At 41.1% G+C, this 12768-nt stretch overlaps 1 protein-coding gene across 15 annotated transcripts in view; it reads left to right on the forward strand.

Moving 5' to 3' along the window:
• LOC141132482 (protocadherin alpha-C2-like) overlaps positions 1–12768 on the forward strand; it is a 441772-nt gene that overhangs the window by 364843 nt on the left and 64161 nt on the right. The gene's annotated exons all lie outside the window — the stretch shown is intronic.

The following is a 12768-nucleotide window of genomic DNA, read 5'->3' on the forward strand; positions in this document are numbered from 1 at the left end:
ACTATGCAAGAGGGTTTTATTACTCTTACATAAAGTACTTCAACAATGGCAGTTTTTATTATACCCTTTGTATGATAAAAGAGTCATTTACGACATTGATACAGAACAATTGAAAGTCATTGGAACAGAGCTCTTTGTGAACCAGATGAGCAGCACACCCACCATTAGTATGAGTCCTGCAGTAAGGCGCACAATAGGGAATCCTATGGCTTCACCTTTGAATGCACAAAGAAGATCAAACTTTCTGGAAATGTGGACCAATCACTAGCGTTTGCCAAAGAAAATAGCAAGGAAAGCTCCTTCTATGTCAAAGGGTGTGTTTGCTAAGCATTTGATCATTTTGAAATTATTAATTGGCTCCCTCTTTAGAAAACCAGCCCTAATATGTCCGTTTCCATTATGACTTGTGCAAGAGATTCAACACATCTCTTTGCCAAGTATTGTATGGAATTATGTTCAATCGATTAGAATTGGAAAGCAACAAAATGATATAGCTTAACCACTTCAATACCGGGCACTTATACACCGTCCTGCCCAGACCAATTTTCAGCTTTTAGCGCTGTCGCACTTTGAATGACAATTGCGCGGTCATGCTACACTGTACCCAAACTAATTTTTTCATCATGTTGTTCCCACAAATAGAGCTTTCTTTTGGTGGTATTTGATCACCTCTTGGGTTTTTATTTTCTGCTAAACAAATTAAAAAAAGACCAAAAATTGTGAAATTAAAAATGTTTGGTGGTTTAGGGTGGCATACCTTGTGGTGACATCCCTGGTGGTCCTAGTGGCATCCCTGGTGGTCCAGTGTGGGCATCCTGGGGGGGCTGCGCTGATAATCGATCAGCACAGACCCCCCATCAGAGGAGCAGCCGATCGGCTCTCCTCTACTTGCGTCTGACATACATGAGTGAGGAAAAGCCGATCACTGGCTCTTCCTGTTTACACTGTGATCAGCCGTGATTGGTCATGGCTGATCACGTGGTAAAGAGTCTCTGTCAGAGACTCTTTACCTAGATCGGTGTTGCGGTGTGTCAGACTGGGGGCACGCAGCGGCTTAATATCCTGAAGATGTCATATGATGTCTGGTCAGGGTATTGAAACCACTTTGCCGCTGTCATTTTGCTATATGGCGGGCAGCAAGTGGTTAAAACATAGCGTTTTCCAGGATTCCCAAAAATGTCTGGCATTCAAGTATGCAATCTATATTTGGCAATCTTCTAAGAAATACTCTTTCCTTGAGCTTAAGCTCATGTTGTAGTGTATTTGTATCACCCAATGTAAAATGTTATATTGTTGTGCTGCTATTTGCCTGTTAATTAATTGTGTAATATGCAATTATAGAAGATCTGTCCTTTTTGTTAGAGTAAAGCCTCGTACACACAAGATTGTTGGCCAACAGAGCGTCAAACTTTTTCCAAAGGGCATGTGCCAGGAACTTGTCTTGCATACGAACGGTACATAATTGTCAGCCAACAAATACGAACGTAGTGACGTACTACGAGGAATTTCAGCTCTTGAGCGCCACCCTTTGGGCACCTTCTGCTAATGTCATGTTTGGTGAGCATTGATTCTGAGCATGCGTGTTTGTACTTTCAACTATTGTGTGACAGATTTGTTTACAGACGATAGGAAAATCTGACAACAGACCATTGCCCGCCGAAAATTTACTAGCCTTCCATCCAACATTTGTTGGCGGAAAGTTGGACAACAATTGTCTGGTGAAGCGTACTAATGGTTGGATTTTAGACCAACAGTCTGTCATCACACAATTCCCTGCCGAAAATATGATTGTGTGTACGAGGCTTTAGGATAACCATACACTTTCACATTTTATTTTGTTACGACTGAATGATTTAAAATTCTTGTGGCATAGAAAATATCATAAAAGATCAGTTGCTGAAGAACACTGAAGGAATTGTGCTATTTGTAGTTATTCATTTTAATTTCTTCATTGTATTTACTACAGCAATCAGCAGCTGTATTTATTTAAACAAATACTAAAAAAAAGAATAGCAGTGAAAAAAGTTTCAGCAAATATTTCATGTCAAACTGTATGAAATATCAGAATACAAAAGTGCACAAATAAGGCCCAAAATGCACCGCTCAGCGCCAAGGATGAGTTATCTTCAAAGGTGATAGATATCCAAAGTATAGCTTATGATGTAAAATACAATGTTTTAGCAGCTCCTGAAAAATTTAAAACATATATACACAATTGGCAATTTAAAGCAGTATCAAATATCATATAACTTCAAATCACCATAGCAGCACTCATATCAAACTTTTAAATCTATGACATGCTTGTATACAATATATCATATACGTAAAAGAAAAAGTCCTGTGAAGTGGTATCGGGTGGATAGATCAAATTTTCTTATAGGTGATTAGAAAGTTCTTTAAATGTGTACACCACACACCCAGGCTTGTCACCACGTGGAAAGAAGCTTGCCCCTTTGGGGTTAAACTCACAGAAAATCTGATCAAGCCTCCCAGATATAACTTTTTGTCGCCACTCATCAGGGAAATCCAATGACTCTGTTAATATTCATATTAGGTATGGGCAGCTCCAACAAGCCAGGATCATGTGTGAAGATAAAAAGAATCACATAGCATAGTCCCGTTTTATGTACTTTATTGAAGCAAAATCAGCAGCCCCCTTACAAGTTATACGTACAGTAGGTGACTGCGATATTGTGTCAATCTCGTCGCTGTTATCGGTGAGATTTGACACCTGCGAGCCCCGTCACGGGGGCCAGCTCCGAGCTGGCTCGCTCATCGGGAAAGGAAAACTGTGTTTTTTCCTTTCCCGATGAGCGACAAGCATTGCTGACAGGTGTCTAGTATGAATCATGAGGGGGAACGCCGCGCCAAGTTTTAAATAAAAAACTGGCATGGTTTCCCCTCCAGTAGCATACCAGGACCTTAGGTCTGGTATGGATTTTAAGGGGAACCCCCTACGCTGAAAAAAACGGCGTGGGGGTCCCCCCAAAATCCATACCAAACCCTTATCCGAGCACGCAGCCCAGCCGGTCAGGAAAGGGGGTGGGGATGAGCGAGCACCCCCCCTCCTGAACCATACCAGGCCGCATGCCCTCAACATGGGGGTTGGTGCTTTGGGGCAGGGGGGGGCCCTGCGGCCCCCCCACCCCAGAGCACCTTGTCCCCATGTTGATGGGGACAAGGGCCTTTTACCGACAACCCTGGCCGTTGGTTGTCGGGGTCTGTGAGCGGAGGGCTTATCGGAATCCTGGAGCCCCCTTTAATAAGGGTGCCCCCAAATCCTGGCCCCCATCCTATGTAAATGAGTATGTGGTACATCGTACCCCTACCCATTCACCTGGGGGAAAAGGTGTCAATAAAAAAAACACACTACACAGGTTTTTAAAGTAATTTATTAGGCAGCTCCGGGGGTCTTCTTCCGACTTCAGGGGTCTTCTTCCGACTTCTCCGCTCTCTCTGGCCTCTTCTCCCAATGTTTGGTTCTTCTCCTGCTCTCTGGCCTCTTCTCCCGGTGTCCGATTCTTCTCCAGCCCCCTGCCCCAAAGTGCCCACCCCCCATGTTGAGGGCATGCGGCCTGGTAAGGTTCAACAGGGGGGGCGCTCGCTTGTCCCCACCCCCTTTCCTGACTGGCCGGACTGCGTGCTCAGATAAGGGTCTGGTATGGATTTTGGGGGGACCCCCATGCTTTTTTTTGGCGTAGGGGGGTTCCCCTTAAAATCCATACCAGACCTAAGGGCCTGGTATGGCCCAGGAGGGGAACCCATGCCAGTTTTTTATTTCAAATTTGGCACGGTGCTCCCCCTCATGATTCATACCAGACACCTGACAGCAATGCTTGTCGCTCATCGGGAAAGGAAAAAACAGTTTTCCTTTACCGATGAGCGAGCCAGCGCGAGATGTACAGTAACCTGTCGCAGAGAACCAACGCGATGGGATTGCGCTGGAAACACATTCTCACGGTCAGGTACTGTACAAGATAAGAGAATTAAAAAGGCAGTTATGTAAACCATAGCACTTGTCACGAATCACCAGTATCGGGAAGGCTCAAGCATCCAAAATGAACGCTTTACTTCGTTACTTCCTGGTTCTCCCAACTAATGGTGACCCGCAAACTGCACTTTTTGGTTAAGTTCTATTGGCAAATAGCATGTCTAATTTTCTTTTTTTTCTTTTTTTAATGCACAATAAAAAAATTGTGTAGAATAATACTTGGCTATATGTCTTACTTCAAATGATAGTTTTGCAGTAGGCAGTTACATTTACATTTACAAAATACAATGTAAAATTAACAAGGGACACAAAGATAGTTGTATCTTCGATCTTAAAAACTATGGGCTAATGGTGTTGTGGTGACTTGCACAAAAAAAAAATAACAAGCATAATAATATTATTCTTGATATCACTAGAAAAAAAAAGCCTTTGAAATTTTGCTTGCAATAACTCCACCAGTATCACCAGCAAAGCAGTTTCATTATTATCCCATTAAAGAAGAAGAGAATGTGCGCTGCATTTCGAGATTTCATAATTTGCCACGTCACGAATGTTAATTTTCTATTACGAGCGCTAGTTTACAAGACCAATCGCTTCTAGCTCATCCTTGCTTCCGAGCATGCGTGTTTGTACTTTGGACTTCTGTCCAATGGACTTGTGTACACACGCTCAGAAAATCCAACAACAGACATTTGTCCGTTGAAAATTTTAAAGCCTGCCATCCAACATTTGTCCGCAGAAAATCCGACAACAATTGTCCGATGGAGCGTACAAACGGTCGGCTTTTCCGCCAACAGCATCACACAATTCCCATCGGAAAATCCGACACACAAATACAATAACTACAAATAAATAATGTGCAACATTAATTTTACCACCAGACACATATCAAAGTATACATTTTTATTCAGACAAACCTAACTGTGGATTGCAGTTTAAAGGGTAACTCCACTTTCATGGGAAAAAAATTAGCAAATAAAAATAATAATATAGCATATACAATTGGGACACATGTAATATTATGATTGAATGTTATTAAAAATGACCTTTCCTTTTCAATTTGCAGAGCTGTTTTCTGTAAAATGCAATGCAATTTGGCTACCTGGAGGCATTCTGTACACAGATTCAGTACTGAATGCCCCAGAAATGTCATTCCCTGCTTTTGTGATTGGTTTACTGATTTTCCCAGAAGTCTGCACTAAGATAATAATCAGATTTTGAGCATCCCCTGCAACAAAATTACATTGTCTGTGAGATACTCTGAAAAGGGAAATCACATCTAAAGGATGCAGACCCAGCACATTCCTCATTAGAGCCCTGATGGTGCAGCAGCTGATTATTATAAAACCACTCCCATACAGATTCACGTGGACACAAACAGCTATTCCTTCAGAATAAGAAAAGGTAGGAATCTGCAACAAAGTTTGTTAAAATTCCTGCAATGTACACCGATCACCCAGAAAGGAATGTTTTTTTTTCTCCTCAAAAGTGGAGTTACTCTTTAACCACTAAGCTACTGCCCACCGTCATATGACGGCGGGACGAGGCAGCTGTTGTTCTGGGCGGACGTCATATGACGTGATCGCCCTCCTGAGCCACTAGGGGGCGCGCACACCTGCTGCGTCGCTCGGGACCTGGTGCGCATGCCCGGTGGCCGCGATGTCCGCCGGGCACCCACGATTGCCGGGTAACAGAGCAGGACCGTGGATCTGTGTATGTAAACACAGATCCATGTCCTGTCAGAGAGGAGACCGATGGTGTGTCCCTTGTACATAGGGACACCGATCGGTCACCTCCCCCAGTCAGTCCCCTCCCCCCACAGTTAGAATCACCTCCCTAGGACACACATTAACCCCTCAATCGACCCCTAGTGTTAACCCCTTCCCTGCCAGTCACATTTACACAGTAATCAATGCATTTTTATAGCACGGATCGCTGTATAAATGTGAATGGTCCAAAAATGTGTCAAAAGTGTCCGATATGTCCGCTGCAATATCGCAGTCACAATAAAAATCGCAGATCGCCGCCATTACTAGTAAAAAAAAAAAAAATAAATAAAAATGCTATAAATCTATGCCCTATTTTGTAGACTCTAAAACTTTGGCGCAAACCAATCAATATAGGCTTATAGACGCAATTTTTTTTTACCAAAAATATGTAGAAGAATACATATCGGCCTAAACTGAGGAAAAAATTTGTGTAAAAAAAAAATGGATATTTATTATAGCAAAAAGTAAAAAATATTGTGTTTTTTCAAAATTGTCCCTCTTCTTTTGTTTATAGCGCAATAAATAAAAACCACAGATGTGATCCAATACCACCAAAAGAAAGCTCTATTTGTGGGGAAAAAATGATAAAAATGTCATTAGGATGCAGTGTAACATGACCGCGCAATTGTCATTCAAAATGCAACAGCGCTGAAAACTGAAAAATGGCTTGGGCAGGAAGAGAGTGAAAGTGCCCTGTATTGAGGTGGTTAAAGTGCAGGAAAAAACAACAGGTATGCCTAACTACCACCCTCCTGCTTCACATATTCACCTTTTCTTTGCTCCCTGACACTTCAGCTGACCAACTTGAGAGAGAAATACCTGGTGCTTTTGGATATGGGAAGCATCAGACTCACACCCCTTCATCCTATGTGTAGCGCACTACCCCCGAAGGAGCTGCAATTTGTGTGTTCTATCCGCAAATCACATTTTACCACCTAGCCCATCGCAACCCATAGAAATAGAAACAGTCCATATTGTACTTTTCTCTTGATTTTATTGGTATAACATGAACTGGGATAGGAAAAGGGTTTTGTGAGATGCTCTTTGTTGCTTCATAATCTTTCCTTTGCCTCTCATGCAAAGACTTAGAACATTGCGGATAATGAAAAGTCACTCAGCAATAACTTCTCATTGGGAAGAAGGGAGTAGTCTGGTCCTTGAGAACAATGAAAGTAAATAGCAAAGAGCCACTCTGAATAACGCTTTGCATATAGACTTGGGTAGATTTACTAGAGAATACATAGGCTGTTGTAGTAAAGAGTCACGCTGAATAACCTCTTTACCCGTAGACCTTTTTTAGAACAATCTGTATCTCTATCTGTGCTCGGAGCTCTACTGCCACCTTTTGACCACTACTTCCCATCTGTACAGTACTTCCAAGTTGAGCTAAGGAAGAGATTACTCTGAATAATTCCTCAGGCCTGGCTGATTGGAATCCCAGGGTATTGTTGAACCCTAAGTCACAGGCCATCACCACCTGTCTCACTGACTTGCGTACCAACATCCCTCAGCCTCTGGTAGTACCGTTCCCCTGGGCTTTCACTCACTTGATCAAAAGTCCATGTGCCACTCACAAACGATCGATCGCCTAGTTTTCTTCCGCTTAGTTGCTACTTCTTCCAAATGGTTTCTCCATCCCTTCTCTCCAGTTTGGCATGCTCCCCTCCCCGCAGGGGGCATCCAGTGACACCAGCAACTACATGCTGTGCGGCGTCTCTAACTCCTCTCCTCCGTGTGGCCTGGTCCCCCCCCTCCCTTGCCCATAGGGAGGGGGCTGCTATGCTCCCCGCAGGGGCCCTCTCTCTGATCTCTCCCTCTCTGGAACTCTTTCCGGAACTCCCACAGCAGAATCTGACCCCCAGCTTGTATGGGAGTCCCGCCTCCTGCCAAACAAATTAATGATTTTCCAGAACTTACACATGAGCTGCCTGTCACTCAGATCCCAAGTCCAACCTCTCTTCCAGAATCATTTCCACTGAAAGCAAGAGGAGGTATCTCTGGGTCCAAGCACAGGTGGCCACACCCTGCACTACACTGACACTCCCAGTTCTCAAAATAAACAACCAGGCCTGGAATCATAATGCAAGCCTGCCTAAATTTACCTGAAACCATACTTTGTCATTGAAACACAGAAAGCTTACCTACTTGAAAGTAGGTGCCCGCTACATATGGAACAGTACCTCTCTTGCAAACCTCTATATGGGATGATGGAAGAGGACTTTGGAAGATGTATCTTTGGGGGTGAAAATCCCTTTCGATCACACATCAAATGTTATCATTGTTACATTGATTAACCTATTATTCCTATGCTCCAACAGTCTGGACACAATAGCAGAGTTTCTGATATATCTTAATAATAACTTCTTGAACTTGAGATTTACAGGGCAGATGAGTATATAGATGTTATCCCTTTCCTTGATGTCATCCTCACAGATAAAGAGGGACATGTTATCACCAGTCTTTATAGGAAACCACTTTTGGGCATGCTAATAGGAGTATGTGGATCAGGGCCTCAGACTCTGCAAGATCTGCCAGGTGATTTTAAGAGGGAAATGGTATAGATGTGTGATGGATTCCATCAGTGTGGATGACAAATAGAAGATAACTGTTACAGGATAGAACCTGAGATTCTAATTTACAATACAAAATGGTGTTCTCCACAGTTTATAGCCTGGGGTTCAAGAAAATTATAAATATTATTGAACGGTATATACCTGTATTGTATGAGGATGATATTTACAACCAAATTATACCCAGAGGAGTCAAAAAAGTTTCTCATTGAGCCCCCTTCTTAGGAACTTTCCCCTCCCCAAGTTAATTTTTTTTTTCAAGGGCAACAAGCAGTTGGCTCCATTTTAAAGACAATTATAAGTATGGAGAGGACCAGTGTTCCTGATGTCATCAGATTGTTAGGAGTGATGAGTTTGTTTCAACTATGAACAATAGGATAAGATAAAAAAATGAATTAAAAATTGCAACACTCAATATACCATTTATTTGATTACGTGCGAAATCTGCTCCATGCAATATGTTGGGAGGAGAGCTAGAAGGCTGTGGAATCGCCTCCATGATCATATTTACAATATACAGAAAAAGTAATCCACAAATGTGACAAAACATTTCAATTACTTACATGGAGGTGATCTCTGCCCCCCCCCACAAATACAGGGCATAGAAAAAGTGATTGCCCCAAGGAGAGGAGAGGATATGCTTAGGCTCCTTTTGTAAAAGAGTGGGATTTGACCCAAAATCATAAATGATAAATCACAGGAGGTATTCTATCATGTTTTTATTTTAGTTCATGGAGGTTTAATTATATTTCAGATCTGTATGTATTATATGCTGTTTTATATCCCTCACCCCTACAGTGATGCTTGAGAGGGAGATTTATATGTAGAGTTATTCACATTCACTATACATATTCTGTTACTGTATATTTTGTAAAATGTATCTTGTTTGTTCATGGTTTAGACACAACTTTTGTTTCCATGCTGTCTTGGGAGACAGAACCATTTGTATGGTGATTGAGTTCACCTGAGCAGTCGACTGTGTGTGTATATATCAGGTGGAGGGCTAAAATACTCTGACAGATTATAAGTAAGTGCTTACACAGAGCAAGATGCATCAACCGTGTCTACCCCCTACTGTGAGTGTATACTGGTTTTAATTAATTTACATGTTCAATAAAGTTGATTTTTAAGAGGATTTGAGGAGTGCAGCCATCCGTACTTTTGTGTTTTTAATACTTTAAGACCTGACCTACTCCTGCATAAATACAGTACAGTTAGTGACCGTTGTCACCCTAGAACAGGAATTATGTTACTGGCAAGATTACCAGTAGTGCCGTCACCAGTAGTACCAGTAGTGCATCAATTTAGATGCACTTAAACAAAAAACTGGTGAACAAAAATATGTGTTGCTGTTCATTTGCTTTTTGACTGTTTGCAATTAGAGCATTGTGTCTAAGATCCTTTAAAATCCTTTTTATTTTTCTGTATAACTTGAGTGTTTACTGAGATGCTGCTGGTAATGGAGAAATTTAACTGTTGACAGGATTCTGAACTTTCAAATCGCCTTTTCCAAAACAAAACAAAGTTTTTCATACTTGTATATGCTAGCACAGTGTTTCTCAATTTTTTTTTAAGTCAAGGCACCTTTTAAAATTATGCACACTCTTGAGGCACCCCCTTCTAAAATGTAAAAAAAATAAACAAATTTTTACATAACACAACAGCATCCAGACACACATGACACTCGACGTTAGAGGCGATTTATTCTTCCAAAGTAAATTCACCTTTGCACACTGGTACTGACTAGCATTCCAATATTTCTCTTCTCCCTCAGTTTCTCTCCCTCACTGAGCTAATGTGACCCCAGTGCTGACACAGAGGGGCAGGGGAGACAAAGATGATATGCAGTTGCATGACATCCTCTTCATCAACCAATGATGTCATAGAAGATTGTATTGGTGCACAATGAAATCCTGTGGCTTTGTGTAACTAAAAGGCAGGCTTGATCCACCCACTGGCTTGCATACAATTTTTGGGCAATTTTTAAGCGTTTTGCCAAGGCACCCCTAAAAAAACCCGAAGGCACCCAGGGTGCTTGGGCACCCTGGTTAAAAAAGGCTTTACTAGCCGGATGCAAAAAAAAAAAAAATCAAACTGAATTTTAGTGTAATGTTTCACATGCTAAAAAAATTTCATATAGATATTTTAAAAAGGTGACTGTATGCAAAGTGCACATGTACATCACTACTAATCAGGTTTCACTTAAATACAGTCAGATAAGTATAAGATGGTCTAATTGGTTATCACAGGATGCGCACATTTTCACTTTGTGGTGGCCAACCTTTTTAATCCTTTTAAAGTCTAATAGCATTTTGATGTCCCAGACCTGTATCCAAGCAATGTGTTTCATCTTGTTGGTTCACAAAAGGGATTATTGTGTCTAACCACACTTGTGTTTGGTTTGGATATTTCTATTAGTGTTTTTGATCTGTATATTCTAACAGTGTTCAATTGGGAGAGCTTTACTTACAGTGTCTTGAAAAAGTATTCATATCCCTTGACATTTTCCACATTTTGTCATGTTACAATCAAAAACATTTATTTATAAAATTTATTTTTTGGGGATTTTATTTGATAGACCAACACAGAGTGGCAGATAATTGTGAAGTGGAAGGAAAATGATAAATGGTTTTCAAAATGTTTTACAAATAAATATCTGAAAAGTGTGGCATGTATTTGTATTCAGCTCCCTTTACTCTGATACCCCTAACTAAAATCTAGTGGAACCAATTGCCTTCAGAAGTCACCTAATTAGTAAATAGAGTCCACCTGTGTGTAATTTAAATATAAATACAGCTGTTCCGTGAAGCCCTCAGAGGTTTGTTAGAGAACCTTATTGAACAAACAGCATCATGAAGGCCAAGGAACACACCAGACAGGTCAGGGATAGCTTTGTGGAGAAGTTTAAAGCAGGGTTAGGTTATAAGAAAAGATCCCAAGCTTTGAACATCTCATGGAGCACTGTTCAATCCATCATCTGAAAATGGAAAGAGTATGGCACAACTGCAAACCTACCAAGACATGGCCATCCACCTAAACTGACAGGCCGGGCAAGGAGAGCATTAATCAGAGAAGCAGCCAAGAGGTCCATGGTAACTCTGGAAGAGCTGCAGAGATCCACAGCTTAGGTGGGACAACTATTCGTTATGCACTCCACAAATCTGGCCGTTATGGAAGAGTGGCAAGAAGAAAGCCATTGTTAAAAGAGACCCATAAGAAGTCCCGTTAGCAGTTGGACATAGCAAACATGTAGAAGAATGTTCTCTGGGCAGAAGAGACCAAAATTGAACTTTTTGGCCTAAAAATGTGTGGCAGAAAACTAACATTGCACATCACCCTGAACACACCATCTCCATCGTAAAACATGGTGGTGGCAGTATCATGTTGTGCGGATGCTTTTCTTCAGTAGGGACAGGGAAGCTGGTCAGAGTTGATGGGAAGGTGGATGGAGCCAAATACAGGGCAATCTTAGAAGAAAACCTGCTAGAGTCTGCAAAAGACTTGAGATTGAGGCGGAGGTCCAGCAGGACAACAACCCTAAATCTACAGCCAGAGCTACAATGGAATAGTTTACTTTAGATCAAAGCATATTCATGTGTTAGAATGGCCCAGTCAAAGTCCAGACCTAAATCCAAATGAGAATCTGTGGCAAGACTTGAAAATTGCTGTTTACAGATGCTCTCCATCCAATCTGACAGAGCTTGAGCTATTTTACTAAGAAGAATGGGCAAACATTTCACTCTCTAGATGTGCAAAGCTGGTAGAGACATCCCCCAAAAAGCCTTGCATCTATAATTGTAGTGAAAGGTGGTTCTACAAATATTGACTCAGGGGAATACAAATGCATGCCACACTTTTCACATATTTATTTGTAAAAAAATTTGAAAACCATTTACCATTTTCCTTCCACTTGACAATCATGTGCCACTTTGTGTTGGCCTATCACATAAAATCCCAATAAGATACATTTATGTTTTTGGTTGTAATATGACAAAATGTGGAAAATTTCAAGGGGTATGAATACTTTTTCAAGACACTGTATATTTATTAGATATTTATGTGTGCTGATAACAAAACAAAATAGAAAAAACCTTACAATGGTAACGTTTAATAATCTACCATTGTTTTCTGACATGATTGTGTTTATACTGATGTTAGTGAATCAATGCTATCTGTCGTAGCAAAACATATTATTGGCTGGGCTGCAGTATCAAGCTTCATCTGCAGCAGTGCAGCAGAAATAGTTTACTACAGCTTGAATGTTTTCAGCTTGAAGGGTTCGGAACCTCATTTTATTATAAAGGATAGTTTCTTTGAATTGTTTCAGCTATGAAGATTTCATGTTGCAGAAAATATAATTTTACCAGTTGGTGAAGGAAACACCTAGAACGTATTTCCTAAAACATAGTCAGAAAAGCACAGCAGATTTCAGGAGGAA

Source organism: Aquarana catesbeiana, linkage group LG03 (genome assembly GCF_042186555.1).
Source record: "Aquarana catesbeiana isolate 2022-GZ linkage group LG03, ASM4218655v1, whole genome shotgun sequence".
Taxonomy (NCBI): domain Eukaryota; kingdom Metazoa; phylum Chordata; class Amphibia; order Anura; family Ranidae; genus Aquarana; species Aquarana catesbeiana.